Here is a 13,955-nt window from a genome sequence, read left to right on the forward strand (position 1 = left end):
CAGATTCGATCCCTGGTCAGGGAACTAGGATGCCGAAAGCCACTCGTGAAGCCAAAAATAAAAAAATAGAATATCAATGGCCATTATGGGGAACTTTTGAAATCCCCAAACTTAATTTTCTTAAAACCAATTTATATTACAATAGCTCTAAAACTTCCAGAACTGAATGGAATGCCTATTTTGATTGTTATTTTGAGGCTTCTGAATGTAAAATTACCTCTCTGCAAAATAAGATTTTAAGATTAACTGAGGGAAATAAACAAATAATTAAAAGAAAAATGGTTCCCAAAGCCTCAGGCTCTTCTTCCTCAGCGTCTTTGTCTCAGGCGCCACCTCCAGTGCCATCTTCCTCCCTTCCTTCAATGCCCTCAGTTCCTCCATACTATTCTCTCTCTGAACTTACCTTTTTCTCTGAAACTCTCCCCACTCCTTTTCCTCTGAACTTATCAGAACCTGTCCCTTTAAAATTAAGCCTACTTGGGCTTCCCTGGTGGCGCAGTGGTTGAGAGTCCGCCTGCCAGTGCAGGGGACACGGGTTCGAGCCCTGGTCTGGGAGGATCCCGCGTGCCGCGGAGCAACTAGGCCCGTGAGCCACAACTACTGAGCCTGCACGTCTGGAGCCTGTGCTCCGCAACAAGAGAGGCCGCGATAGTCAGAGGCCCGCGCACCGCGATGAAGAGTGGCCCCCGCACGCTGCAAGTCGAAAAAGCCCTCGCACAGAAACGAAGACCCAACACAGCCAAAAATAAAATAATTAATTAATTAATTAATTAAAAGAAAAAATAATTTTTAAATTAAGCCTGCTGAGGATCCAGGGGCTAAACCCTTAACTTCTTATATTCCCTAGACTAAAGCTGAACTGTGAGCCATAGTCAAATATTTTCCCAAAGTAACCAAAGATTCTCACAGATTTGCTGAGGAATTTACTATAGTCATTCAAACTTATCAATCTGGTTTCTCCGACTTATATCAGCTAGTTCATACGCTTGTCAGTGAAGGTCTGCCCACTATTGGATGAAAACTGCTAATTGAAAAAATCCTAAAAGGTTTCTAAAATTACAAACAGGAAACCAGCCCACTACCTTGTTATGTTATCAGGCTTGGGCAGTCGCTAGGGGACTTCACTGAGCAATTCCTAGGGCTTTTCCAAAGCCTGTTGACTGGAACAGAATTCAGGCTTGCACACAAATATCTGATGAAACTGTTCATGACTGTTACAGTTGACTTCAGATAATTTTTAAAGAAAATTCTGATTTTCCTTCAGATGTTGATTCCACCCAGGTGGGTTTTAGCTCTGTTTATGAGTGGGCTGAACTGGCACCTTTCCCTTCAAGTAAAAAAGGCCAGAATGGAATGCAAAATTATTTCCACTCCAGATTTAGTGAATCTGGCAAACCAGCGCTCTCACACTCTAGATGACTCACCTATAAGGAAGACGGCCAAAGTTCTTTTTTTTTTTTTTAAACATCTTTATTGAAGTATAATTGCCTTACAATGGTGTGTTAGCTTCTGCTTTATAACAAAGTGAATCAGTTATACACATACAATATGTTCCCATATCTCTTCCCTCTTGCATCTCCCTCCCTCCCACCCTCCCCATCCCACCCCTCTAGGTGGTCACAAAGCACCGAGCTGATCTCCCTGTGCTATGCGGCTGCTTCCCACTAGCTATCTATTTTACATTTGGTAGTGTATATATGTCCATGACACTCTCTTACCCTGTCACATCTCACCCCACCCCCTCCCCATATCCTCAAGTCCATTCTCTAGTAGGTCTGTGTCTTTATTCCCGTCTTGCCACTAGGTTCTTCATGGCCTTTTTTTTTTTTTTTTTCCTTAGATTCCGTATATATGTGTTAGCACACTGTATTTGTTTTTCTCTTTCTGACCTACTTCACTCTGTATGACAGACTCTAACTCCATCCACCTCATTACAAATACCTCCATTTCATTTCTTTTTATGGCTGAGTAATATTCCATTGTATAAATGTGCCACATCTTCTTTATCCATTCATCTGTCGATGGACATCCAGGTTGCCTCCATGTCCTGGCCATTGTAAATAGAGTTGCAATGAACATTTTAGGGCCAAAATTCTTAATCTTCAACTCCAGCAATTGAAGGTCCCTAAATAAGACCAGAACCCTCCTAGTTTCTGCTACTACTACAAAGAGCTAGGACACTGGAAAAGAGATTTTACAGATTCAAGCACTTCAGGTGCCTTTAGCCCTTCAACCAGCCTTTCCAACAGCCTCCCAATTCTCAATGATGGGCTGCCAAGGAACTAAAGGGGCTCTTCCCAATCCTCCCTCTTAATTGGCTTAGAGAAATATTTCTCCAGGTTGGGGATGAATCTCTTCCAGTCCTAACAGACATCAGAGCCGCACTCTCAGTGCTCAACCGCACTACTATAAAGCAGCCCCTGCTTCGGAGTACTAAAACAGTTCAAATAGTGGGAAGCTCTAATAAGCCAAGAGATTCCTGTCTCTGAACCGATTCCCTTTCATTCAGACCATTTGAGACATACACACCCTTTTCTCCTTAGTTCCTCCTCTTCTATCCATTTATTAGGCTGAAACTTCTTAGAGAAGTATCATGGCAGAATTTCTTGCTCCCAAAAGGGGGAATAATTCTAGAATTTGAGTCATCACAGCAGCCAACAAGGTGAATCAAATGACCCTATGATGTCTTTTATTTGCTCCATCTCTCATGGCACTAGAAATGATTGTGGAAACACCGATCATTTGTCCCTATTGAATTAGGAGCTACCATCCTCCTTATGGGCAAAATCTCCAACCGATATTGGCAAAATTCACAGCACACCTCCCATCAAGATTCAAATAGATCCTTCAAAACCTCCTCACAGAATTCATCAATACCCTATAAGTAAAGAAGCCCTTCAATGCACAGAGCCCATAATAAAAGAATACAAGGCTCAAGGCCTCAGTATCCTTTGTACTAGTCCCTGTAATACCCCCATTTTACTGGTGAGAAAACCCAAGGGCTGACGGTGGAGGTTTGTCCAGGGCCTCCAAGCAATAAACAAAATTGTTCTCCCTTGACACACTGTTGTCCCTAACCCTTACACATTACTAATACCCATTCCCACCAGAGTAAATTCTTTATGGTAATTGATTCAGGTAGCGAACTCTTTAGTATTCTGATTGATGAAGCTAGCCAATACCATTTTGTCTTCACTTGGGAAGAAAAACAATTCACCTGGACACTAATGCCTCAGGGTTTTTACTCGGAGTCCTAAGTCTCACAAATCCTGAAGGCTGTTCTGGATGATATAAAGTTCCCTTGAGGTTCTACTTTGTTGCAATATGTGGATGATTTGCTTCTTTGCTCTCCTTCTCAAGCCTCCTCACAGGAAGACAGCATCTACTTGCTAAAGCTTTTAGCCTTAAAGGGACATAAGGTCACCAAGGAAAAAATTGCAGTTTGCCCAAACCCAGGTTTGATATTTAGGGCATCAGATATCAGAATAAGGGCTACATCTAGATCCAAACAGACTTCATGATGTCCTAAGTTTCCCAGACCCCCAGCTAAGCACCAACTGTGAGGTTTTTCTCAGGATAGCTGGTTACTGCTGAAATTGAATTCCAAATTTCTCTTTTATGGCCAAACTTCTGTATATTTTACTAAAGAACATCAACCCCGACCCAATTTTATGGGAAGAATCAGACAACATAGCTTTTAAGTCCTTAAAGGAGAGTTTGATGAGCCCACCTGCCCTTTGGGCATCCCAATTATCAGATTCCCTTTTGTATATGAAAAGGAAGGCAAGGCCCTTGGGGTACTCACCCCAAAACACAGGGGCCTCTGTTAACCCATAGGGTATTATAACCAGAAACAGAACCGTGTGGCACTGGAATACCCCCTTGCCTTAGAGCTGTTACAGCCTTTTGGTTAAGGTCACCAAGAAAATAATTGTGGGATCCCCTTTATCCATTTTTATACCCCATACAGTAGAAGATCTCCTCAATTCTCATCACACTCAACATTTTTCAGTCAGCTGCCTCACCTGTGAAATCCTTTTGTTAACTGCTCTTCACATAGTTCTTTTATTTTGTAATAACCTTAACCCTGCTACTCTTCTCCCCTCCATCACTGACAAAGTCCCTCACCACTACTTAATTCTGACAGGTCACCTCCAGACTCCCTATGATGATCTGCAGGAAATACGTTTGCGTAACGCTGACATCTCACGGTCCAATGACGGCTCTTATTTAAAAGGTGACAATGGCCAGTTTTTGTAAATGTTCTACGTATTTTTGAGGAGATTGTGGATTTTCAGTTTGTTGACTCTGAGAATCCATATGTCCATTAAATTTAGATTGTTAATAGTGCTTTTCATAGCTTCTCTTTTTTTCCTAATTTTCTATATTTGCTATATTAAACAATGTACAGTGAAAAAAAAAGGTGACAATGGCAAATGTGCTGGGTATGCTACTGCAACCCCTTTTGATGTTGTTGAGGCAGTATCTTTACCCATGACTACTTCAGCCAAGAGGCTGAATTATACACTCTTACACGGACTTGCACTTTAGCCAAGGGCAAAAATGCCAATACTCATACTGATATTAGATATACTTTTGAAGCACTTTCATGATTTTGGAATGTTGTGGAAGCAACATGGCTTCCTTATTTCTGCAAAAATCAAATTTAGAATGACCCCTATGTTCAGGCATTATTGGATGCAATACATTTACCTGCCTCTTTACCTATTATTAAGATTCCGAGGCATTCTAAACTTGACTCTCTGGAAGCTAAGGGAAATCATCTTGCTGACATTTCCACAAGGAATGTTGCTCTTAAAGGAACCAACAGCAGCCAAACCTCTGTCATGGTTCAAAGGGATACTTCCCCAAATGATAACTTAGAAAAACTGGCTAGAGAAGTTAGCCAGCCTCAAAAAAAAAAAAGAAAAACGAGATTTAAAATTCAACAACTGTTGGTTTGATAAAGAGAAAACTCTCATTTGGATGAAATAACACCCCAGGCCTACCGAAGACTAAAATTCCCACGGCTCACCATTGTACATGCACTAAACCATTAGTCTACTGACAAAGTGATAGCATTCATCAATCAGTATTGGTGGGGAAACACCAAAGCTGCAAAAAGTGCCTATCTCACTTGTCCCACTTGTCTGAAATACAACCCAGGGATTCTTGTCCATATTGCACCCATTTTTTTTTTAACATCTTTATTGGAGTATAATTGCTTCACAATGTTGTGTTAGTTGCTGCTGTACAACAAAGTGAATCAGCTATACGTGTACATATATCCCCATATCTCTTCCCTCTTGCGTCTCCCTCTCACCCTCCCTATCCCACCCCTCTAGGTGGACACAAAGAACCAAGCTGATCTCCCTGTACTATGTGGCTGCTTCCCACTAGCTATCTATTTTACATTTGGTAGTGTATATATGTCCATGCCACTCTCTCACTTCGGCCCAGCTTACCCTTACCCCACCCTCATGTCCTCAAGTCCATTCTCTACATCTGCGTCTTTATTCCTGAACTTTTTTTTTTTTAGATTCCATATATATGTGTAAGCATACGGTATTTGTTTTTCTCTTTCTGACTTACTTCACTCTGTATGACAGTCTCTAGGTCCAACCACCTCACTACAAATAACTCAATTTTGTTTCTTTTTATGGCAAATATTCCATTGTATATGTGTACCACACCTTCTTTACCCATTCATCTGTCGATGGACACTTAGGTTGCTTCCATGTCCTGGCTATTGTAAATAGAGCTGCAATGAACATTGTGGTACATGACTCTTTTTGAATTATGGTTTTCTCAGGGTATATGCCCAGTAGTGGGATTGCTGGGTCATATGGTAGTTCTATTTTTAGTTTTTTAAGGAACCTCCATAGTGTTCTTCATAGTGGCTGTATCAATTTACATTCCCACCAACAGTGCAAAAGGGTTCCCTTTTCTCCACACTCTCTCCAGCATTTATTGTTTGTAGATTTTTTGATGATGGCCATTCTGACCGGTGTGAGGTGATACCTCATTGCAGTTTTGATTTGCATTTCTCCAATGAAATTAGTGATGTTGAGCATCCTTTCATGTGTTTGTTGGCAATGTGTATATGTTCTTTGGAGAAATGTTGATTTAGGTCTTTGGCCCATTTTTGGATTGGGCTGTTTGTTTTTTTGATATTGAGCTGCATGAGCTGCTTGTATATTTTGGAGATTAATCCTTTGTCAGTTGCTTCACTTGCAAATATTTTCTCCCATTCTGAGGGTTGTCTTTTTTTCTTGTTTATGGTTTCCTTTGCTGTGCAAAAGCTTTTAAGTTTCATTAGGTCCCATTTGTTTATTTTTGTTTGTATTTCCATTTCTCTAGGAGGTGGGTCAAAAAGGATCTTGCTGTGATTTATGTCATAGAGTGTTCTGCCTATGTTTTCCTCTGAGAGTTTTATAGTGTCTGGACTTACATTTAGGTCTTTAATCCATTTTGAGTTTATTTTTGTGTGTGGTGTTAGGAAGTGTTCTAATTTCATTCTTTTACATGTAGCTGTCCAGTTTTCCCAGCACCACTTATTGAAGAGACCATCTTTTCTCCATTGCATATCCTTGTCTCCTTTGTCATAGATTAAGTGACCATAGGTGCATGGGTTTATCTCTGGGCTTTCTATCCTGTTCCATTGATCTATATTTCTGTTTTTGTGCCAGTACCATACTGTCTTGATTACTGTAGCTTTGTAGTATAGTCTGAAGTCAGGGAGCCTGATTCCTCCAGCTCCGTTTTTCTTTCTCAAGATTGCTTTGGCTATTTGGGGTCTTTTGTGTTTCCATACAAATTGTGAAATTCTTTGTTCTAGTTCTGTGAAAAATGCCATTGGTAGTTTGACAGGGATTGCATTGAATCTGTAGATTGCTTTGGGTAGTATAGTCATTTTCACAATGTTGATTCTTCCAATCCAAGAACATGGTATATCTCTCCATCTGTTGGTATCATCTTTAATTTCTTTCATCAGTGTCTTATAGTTTTCTGCATACAGGTCTTTTGTCTCCTTAGGTAGATTTATTCCTAGGTATTTTATTCTTTTTGTTGCAATGGTAAATGGGAGTGTTTCCTTAATTTCTCTTTCAGATTTTTCATCATTACTGTATAGGAATGCAAGAGATTTCTGTGCATTAATTTTGGCTCTTAGACATTTTAAATTGCTTAATGGACCGCTCAAGGTCTGGCAAATGGATTTCATACAACTTGCTTCATCTCATAGGTATAAATATGTTTTTGTCACAGTCCATTTGTTTTTACACTGAACTGAAGCCTTCCCTTGAGACAGGCTACTGCCTCTTCTATGGCTAAAGTTTATTCTTTAAATTTTACAGCTAAAGTTTTGGAAAAATTTATCCCAACCTGGAGAACTCCTCTTGAACTTCATAGTGATTGAGGAACCATTCTGTTGGTCAGGTACTTCTTTTTTTTTTTTTTTTTTTTTGCCATGCCGCACAGCATGCAGGGTCATAGTTCCCCGATGAGGGACCAAACCCGTGCCCCCTGCAGTGGAAGCTCAGAGTCTTAACCACTGGACTGCCAGGGAAGTCCCGCTGGTCAGATACTTCGACAAGTCGGCACTGTTTGGTTGGTCTTACAACACTTTTACTGTATTTACCACTCTCAATCCTCTGATTTAGTCAGACACACTAATAGCACTATTAAAACTCAATTGGCAAAATCTGTAGAGGCCCTCCAAATACCTTGGCCAAAAGCATTGAAGCTGGTCCTTCTAAATCTCAGATCCACGCCTTCTGGAACTCATAAACTTTGAGAGAGTCACAGGATGCCCAATGTAATTGGCTTTTGCCTCTTTTGATCCACAACTTATAAAAGGAGAGATACTCCAATATTGCAAAGGCCTAATTGCTTCTATCAAAAATAACCATGTTTTGGTAGGACAATCTTTTCACAGGTACTCTCGGAAGACAAAGACCTTAAGCATCACACCTTGAAACCTGGAGATTTTGTCTTTTGGAAAAGAAACCTCCAGAAGACCTTGCTGGAGAGGGCCCTTTCAAGTACTACTAACCAACCCTTGTGCCACCAAACTCCAGGGAACAGACTCTTAGATTCATATGACACACTAAAGAAAGAACCAAACTCTGACTGGAACTGCAAATCACCTGGTGACCTGACAGTAAAGATTTTCCAGAATTGAAGCAGATGACATCTAATGAGACATTTTCCCAAGATACAGAAAAGGCCTGTTGGAAGTCTGTTGCTGAACCTTTGATGATGACATAATACTTCAGATAATCTCCAATCTCTATAATCTTGATAACATATGGACATTAAATAAAAAGTGCTTGAGAGTTCTCCCTCAAATGTGACCTCAATAGGTTTCCAATCTGTGCACTTTCCCCCAGTATGAGACACTACACCCAGGAAAGATCCTTCCTGGCACTGATGATCAAAAAGCCATTGAAACTGGAAAACCTGACTCTTGATCAGCAGTACTTTCAAAGAAAGATCTTGATCAAAAGGGGGAACTGTAAAAAATTAATAAACGGAAACCTCAATTAAACAGAGCTGGGAGACCAGCCAGGGGAGCACTCATGGCCTGGGACAAGAGCAGAGCCCAATAAGAAAACTCTTTTTTCCTGACGACAACTCAGCCAGTGAAAAGCCATTAACTCTTTGTTTGCTATAGCCCTCCCCACTTCCTTTTCCCCTGTATAAAAGAGTTCTCCTTTCCTTGCTGTGCCAAGACTCGAATGTGTCTCACTATGGTTGCAGACCACTAACTGCAATTATCTGTTGATGCCAGATAAACCTATTTTTACTGGAGAAATAACTGGCAGTCTGTTTTAGGTCAAGAACACACATACATATATGCATACATACATATGTATTTATGAGTGTGTGTGTATATATGATACAGTATCTAAGCCAGGTTCATCAGGTGTTCCATAATCTTCTATTCAAAGCATAGGAGTATAAATACTTTTCCCAGATCATTTTCCAAGGGAAGCAATGTGTTTGTTGAAACAGGCCCTTGGCATCTTCCTAGCTCTGGGAATAAAGACCTATTGTTACTTGTCTTTGAAAAAGAAGCATCTGTTTCCACCACCAAAGTTAAAAGCAATATCAAGCTCACATGTTGCAACTAACACCTTTCATCTAAGTAGGTCAAAATTTTTAATCCAAAAGTACTATGGGGATGTCACAGCAAAGGCAGAGTAAAGAGGTCAGCAAATCCTCTCTCCAAAAAAACTAGAAAACTGGGTAGAATTGTCCAAAACTACCATTTCAGGACTCTAGAAATCAACCAAAGGGCAACAACAAATTTAGAAGTTTATTCATGAAAAACTGCTAAACCTCAGATAAGAACAGGAATTCTGTAGCATTCTTGTCTGGAAGGAAAGAATAAAGATCAGAGTGGAAATGAATGAAATAAAACAAAAAATAGAGAAAAATCAATGAAACCAGAAGATTTTTGTTTCTTTGAAAACATCAACAAACGGATAAACCTTTAGCTATACTGACCAAGAAAAAAAAAGAGAAGACACAAATTTACCAAAATCAGGAATGAAACAAGAGACCTCACTGCCAACTTTACAGATATTAAAATGATTATAATAAAATATTATGAACAACTTCATGCCAACAAATTAGACAATTTAGATGAAATGACAAATTCCTAGAAAGACACAAATTACCAAAGTTGACTAATGAAGAAAGAGAAAATCTGAACAGATCTATAACAAGTAAAGGAATTGTACTATTAATTTAAAATATTCCCATAAAGGAAAGCCCCAGTCCATATAGCTTCACTGATGAATTCTATCAAATATTTTGAAAAGAAATACCAGTCCTATACAAATATTATGAAGAATGCCAGGAATGATTAATAAAATATGCTCATTCATGAAATAAATCTTAATTCAAAGTAGGGAAGCCAATCTGGCCTATCAATGATAAAAGTTCCAAAATACTTTTAATCATAAGACACTGTCTCAAGGACTTCCCTGGTGGCTCAGGGGTTAAGAATCTGCCTGCCAATGCAGGGGACATGGGTTCGAGCCCTGGTCCAGGAAGATCCCACATGCCACAGAGCAACTAAGCCCGTGCGCCACAACTACTGAGCCCGTGAGCCACAATTACTGAAGTCTGTGAGCCTAGAGCCCTCGCTCCGCAACACGAGAAGCCGGCGCACCACAAGGAAGAGTAGCCCCCACTCGCCGCGACTAGAGAAAGCCCACACGCAGCAACGAAGACCCAATGCAGCCATAAATAAATAAATAAACTTACTAAAAAAAAAAAAAAACACTGTCTCGAATGTTGCTAATATTTTACCAAAACCTTTATTATTTACAGCTGGAGTTTGCAAGTTTAGCCAGTTTAGAATTCTTAACTGAGCATTGAAAGTCTGAATAACAAAGTTTTATACAGCAAAAACAAAAGCCAATTTGAGGCAGCCCTGGACCTTGTCTTATGAGACATTTCCTCAAAGATCTGATTTATCCCTCCTCTCCTTAAGGTCATCAGTTACACTAGTACAGTATTTATCAAGTAGGAGCAGAATATATTGCTAGGAAATCCAACCAGTTCAAGGATACCAATAACGAGGATACAAAGAGATCTGGAACCCCAATTATGAGAGTTAGAAGAGTCTTAACTATCATGTAAAGCTTTGGTACTCACATTTTACAAAGCGCTTAAGTGACTCATGTGAAATCACAAAAATAGCCAGGGACTAGATCCTCCTTTGTCTATCTTCCAGCATTCCTGTAAGTAAACCAGCTTGAACTTGCTTGTTACCCTTTCTCCTCCATAGTGAAGTCTATGATTGTGATATAAGTACTGGCTTTATCAAATTCATTCCATACATATTAAAGCATGTTGCTTGCCATACATTGAGGCAGCACTAAAATGAGTGAGAAATTGCCACTGCCATCAAGAATTTCAGTTTAAGAGAAAAGATAAGACAATTGCACATGCAAAAGTAGACCAAATATCAGGAAGAAAGTACAAGGTGCAAAGTTCAAAAAAGGAATGTGTTCACATCAGATGCAATGGCTAAGAAAGGCTTACAGGAAAGGGCAGTATTTAAGATACACCTTGAAACAATAAGTAGGATTTTGACAATAGAAAGTGAGGAAAGGACATCTGAAGAAAAGGGAAGACACAGTGTGTCCAGTCTGACTAAAACATAGAGTTCAGTTGTTTAAGAGCTTTCTCTGCCATGACAGCAGTTTATAAACATTTTCCATGCCAGCCCACTGCACCTTCTCCCATGGATGCACCCAAAAGCATAGATAAAATAGGCTGCTTGCCATATACAACTCCTAGTAACCCCACTCCCTCTCTCACTTCCAAGAACATATATCAGAATGCAAATGAATGATAATGATCTTATAATAGATGACTTTCGATCTGCTTTAATTTTTAAAGAAAATAATTTGCTAACTTTAATAAAGTTTTTTGTCAAGAATTGCTTGCTACACACCCCATAATGGATGGTAATAAGTTAAGAACCACCAATGTGATGGGAAATAGTGGTGGAAAACATTGGTCAGAGCTATCCTCAGGTGGCCTCAAGTACAAACCAAGGTATTTAAACTGTGAAGAGAAATGATTCTGGTTGCATTCAGGAAAATTACTCTGGAAGTGTGGAGAAAGAGATAGCACAATTAGGAAGTTATTGCAAAAGTCCCAGTTAGTTAGAGGTAATAGAGGCCCAAATCAAGATAGTACCAGGAAAGGAGAATGGAAATAAGAAATGTGACAAATATAGAAGATAAGCTTTGTGAGTGCACAGGTCTAAGTTATGACTTCTGTATCTCTAGAAGTCTCTAATTCAATAAATATTTGTTGAATGGGTAAATAAATAAGATCTTGGTGGCAAGGCAGTATATTATAATGGTGGAGCCAGACTGCTTGGGCTCCAATCAAGCTCTTTACTTACTAGTTCAATAAACTTGGGCAAGTTACTTGACCTCTCTATGCCTCCGTCTTCCCATCTATAAAATGGGGCTAATAATAGTTTCTAGATCATAGTGTAGTTTTGAGGATTAAATGAGGTTAATATGGAAAGTGCTTAAAAGAATACATGATACATACCTGCTATATTAAAGTAGCTATTATTTTTATTAGTGAAACATTATATCTTTAACAGAACTTCAGAAGTGAGAAACGCAGTTTTGGGGGAAGAGTAATCAATAGTATTAAGGGTTTAGTTTGGTATTCCAGGAGAGATACCAGATAGGGTGGATTGGGGGCTTGAAAAAAAGGATGGGGCTAGACTTAAAGGTCTGACTCTTGCCACTTCATTCTGCTCCCATAGTTCTCTCATCTCTCACCAAGCTCCAGTCACACTAGCCCTGTCAGTTCCTCCAATAGGTCAGGTTTTTTCTCCTACCTCAGGATCTTTCCACTGCTGTTCCCTCAACCTCAAAGAGCACAGAGCATGGACTCAACAAATATTTGTTCAATAGATAAATCTGGAACTCTTTTAAATGGAGATAAAAGTCAAATCCCTGAGAATGTATGACGCTGCCACGTAAGAAAATCTGAGGAAAGATGATAAAAGGTGTGACTACAAAAAAGATGAGCCAAGTAAGTCAGAAAAACAAATACTGTATGCTAACACATAAGGAAAAAAAATCTAAGAAAAAAATTGGTTATGAACAACCTAGGGGCAGGACAGGAATAAAGACGCAGACGTAGAGAATGGACTTGAGGACACGGGGAGGGGGAAGGGTAAGCTGGGACGAAGTGAGAGAGTGGCATGGACTTATATACACTACCAAATGTAAAACAGATAGCTAGTGGGAAGCAGCCACATAGCACAGGGAGATCAGCTGGGTGCTTTGTGACCACCTAGAGGGGTGGGATAGGGAGGATGAGAGGGAGACACAAGAGGGAGGAGATATGGGGATATATGTATATGTATAGCTGATTCACTTTGTTATAAAGCAGAAACTAACACACCATTGTAAAGCAATTATACTCCAAAGAAGATGTTAAAAAAAAAAAAAAAAAGATGAGCCAGCAAATACAAAGGACTATGCAGAGGTAACCAGGAGAGTTGGAGTGAAGTTTTAAGGAGATGGGTAACACCCTAAATGCTCAAGATTGAAAGAATCACTGGATTTGGCAATAATTCTGGGAAAGAACTCTGAGAAAGTAATTTTCCATGAAGTTGGGAGGAGCATGGGGCAAAGATCAGATTGTTAAGGAAAAATAAATCAATTAAACTAATTTACCAAATGTTTGATAAGGAGGAGAAGCAGGGTCCAAGAAAGGTGATTTTAGGGACAAACCCTGTTTTTAGGGCTTCTCTGGTAGTAGGAGAGTAAGGAAGCAGATGGAGAGGCAAACAACTAAGGTACAAACGGAACAAAAATATTAGGCTAGATCCTGGAGACACTGTGCATCGTTATTTGTACAGGTTTATAACGTCCACAGTGCTTTTCGCACTTTCCGTCCCCCAGCTCTCTGATGATACATCCTCTAATTCAGTGATTCACACATGAGGTCCCTAGACTGGCAGCATCAAGCATCACAGGGAATTTGTTAGAAATGCATATTCTTGGGTCCCACACCAAATCTACCTAATTCAGGCGAAGCTCAGCAAGGTGTTTTAACAAGTCCTCCAGAGGATTCTGATGATCTCCAAGTTCCCACAACCATCATACTCAGGACGGAACTACCAAGACCACTACAAGGATGGCGGCCGCAGTCGGAGGGCCGAACTTCCTTCCGACCCCTACCTGGATTTTCCTCGCTCCTAAGAGGGGCAGTGCACAACCCCACCCAGCCAGCACCGCAGAGCAATGTTGCCCCGCTTCGGACCTAACCTGAGCAAGTGCTGCCAAGCCCAGCCGGAGTAGAGACCACGTATGGACCCCGTAACAAATTCGGCCTCCGCCCACGAAGGGCCCGTGCGCCCCCAGCCCTCGGGCTTCGACTTCCGGCGCTAGTGGGGC

The sequence above is a fragment of the Balaenoptera physalus genome (assembly GCF_965194825.1).
Source record: "Balaenoptera physalus genome assembly, chromosome: 6".
Classification (NCBI taxonomy): Eukaryota; Metazoa; Chordata; class Mammalia; order Artiodactyla; family Balaenopteridae; genus Balaenoptera; species Balaenoptera physalus.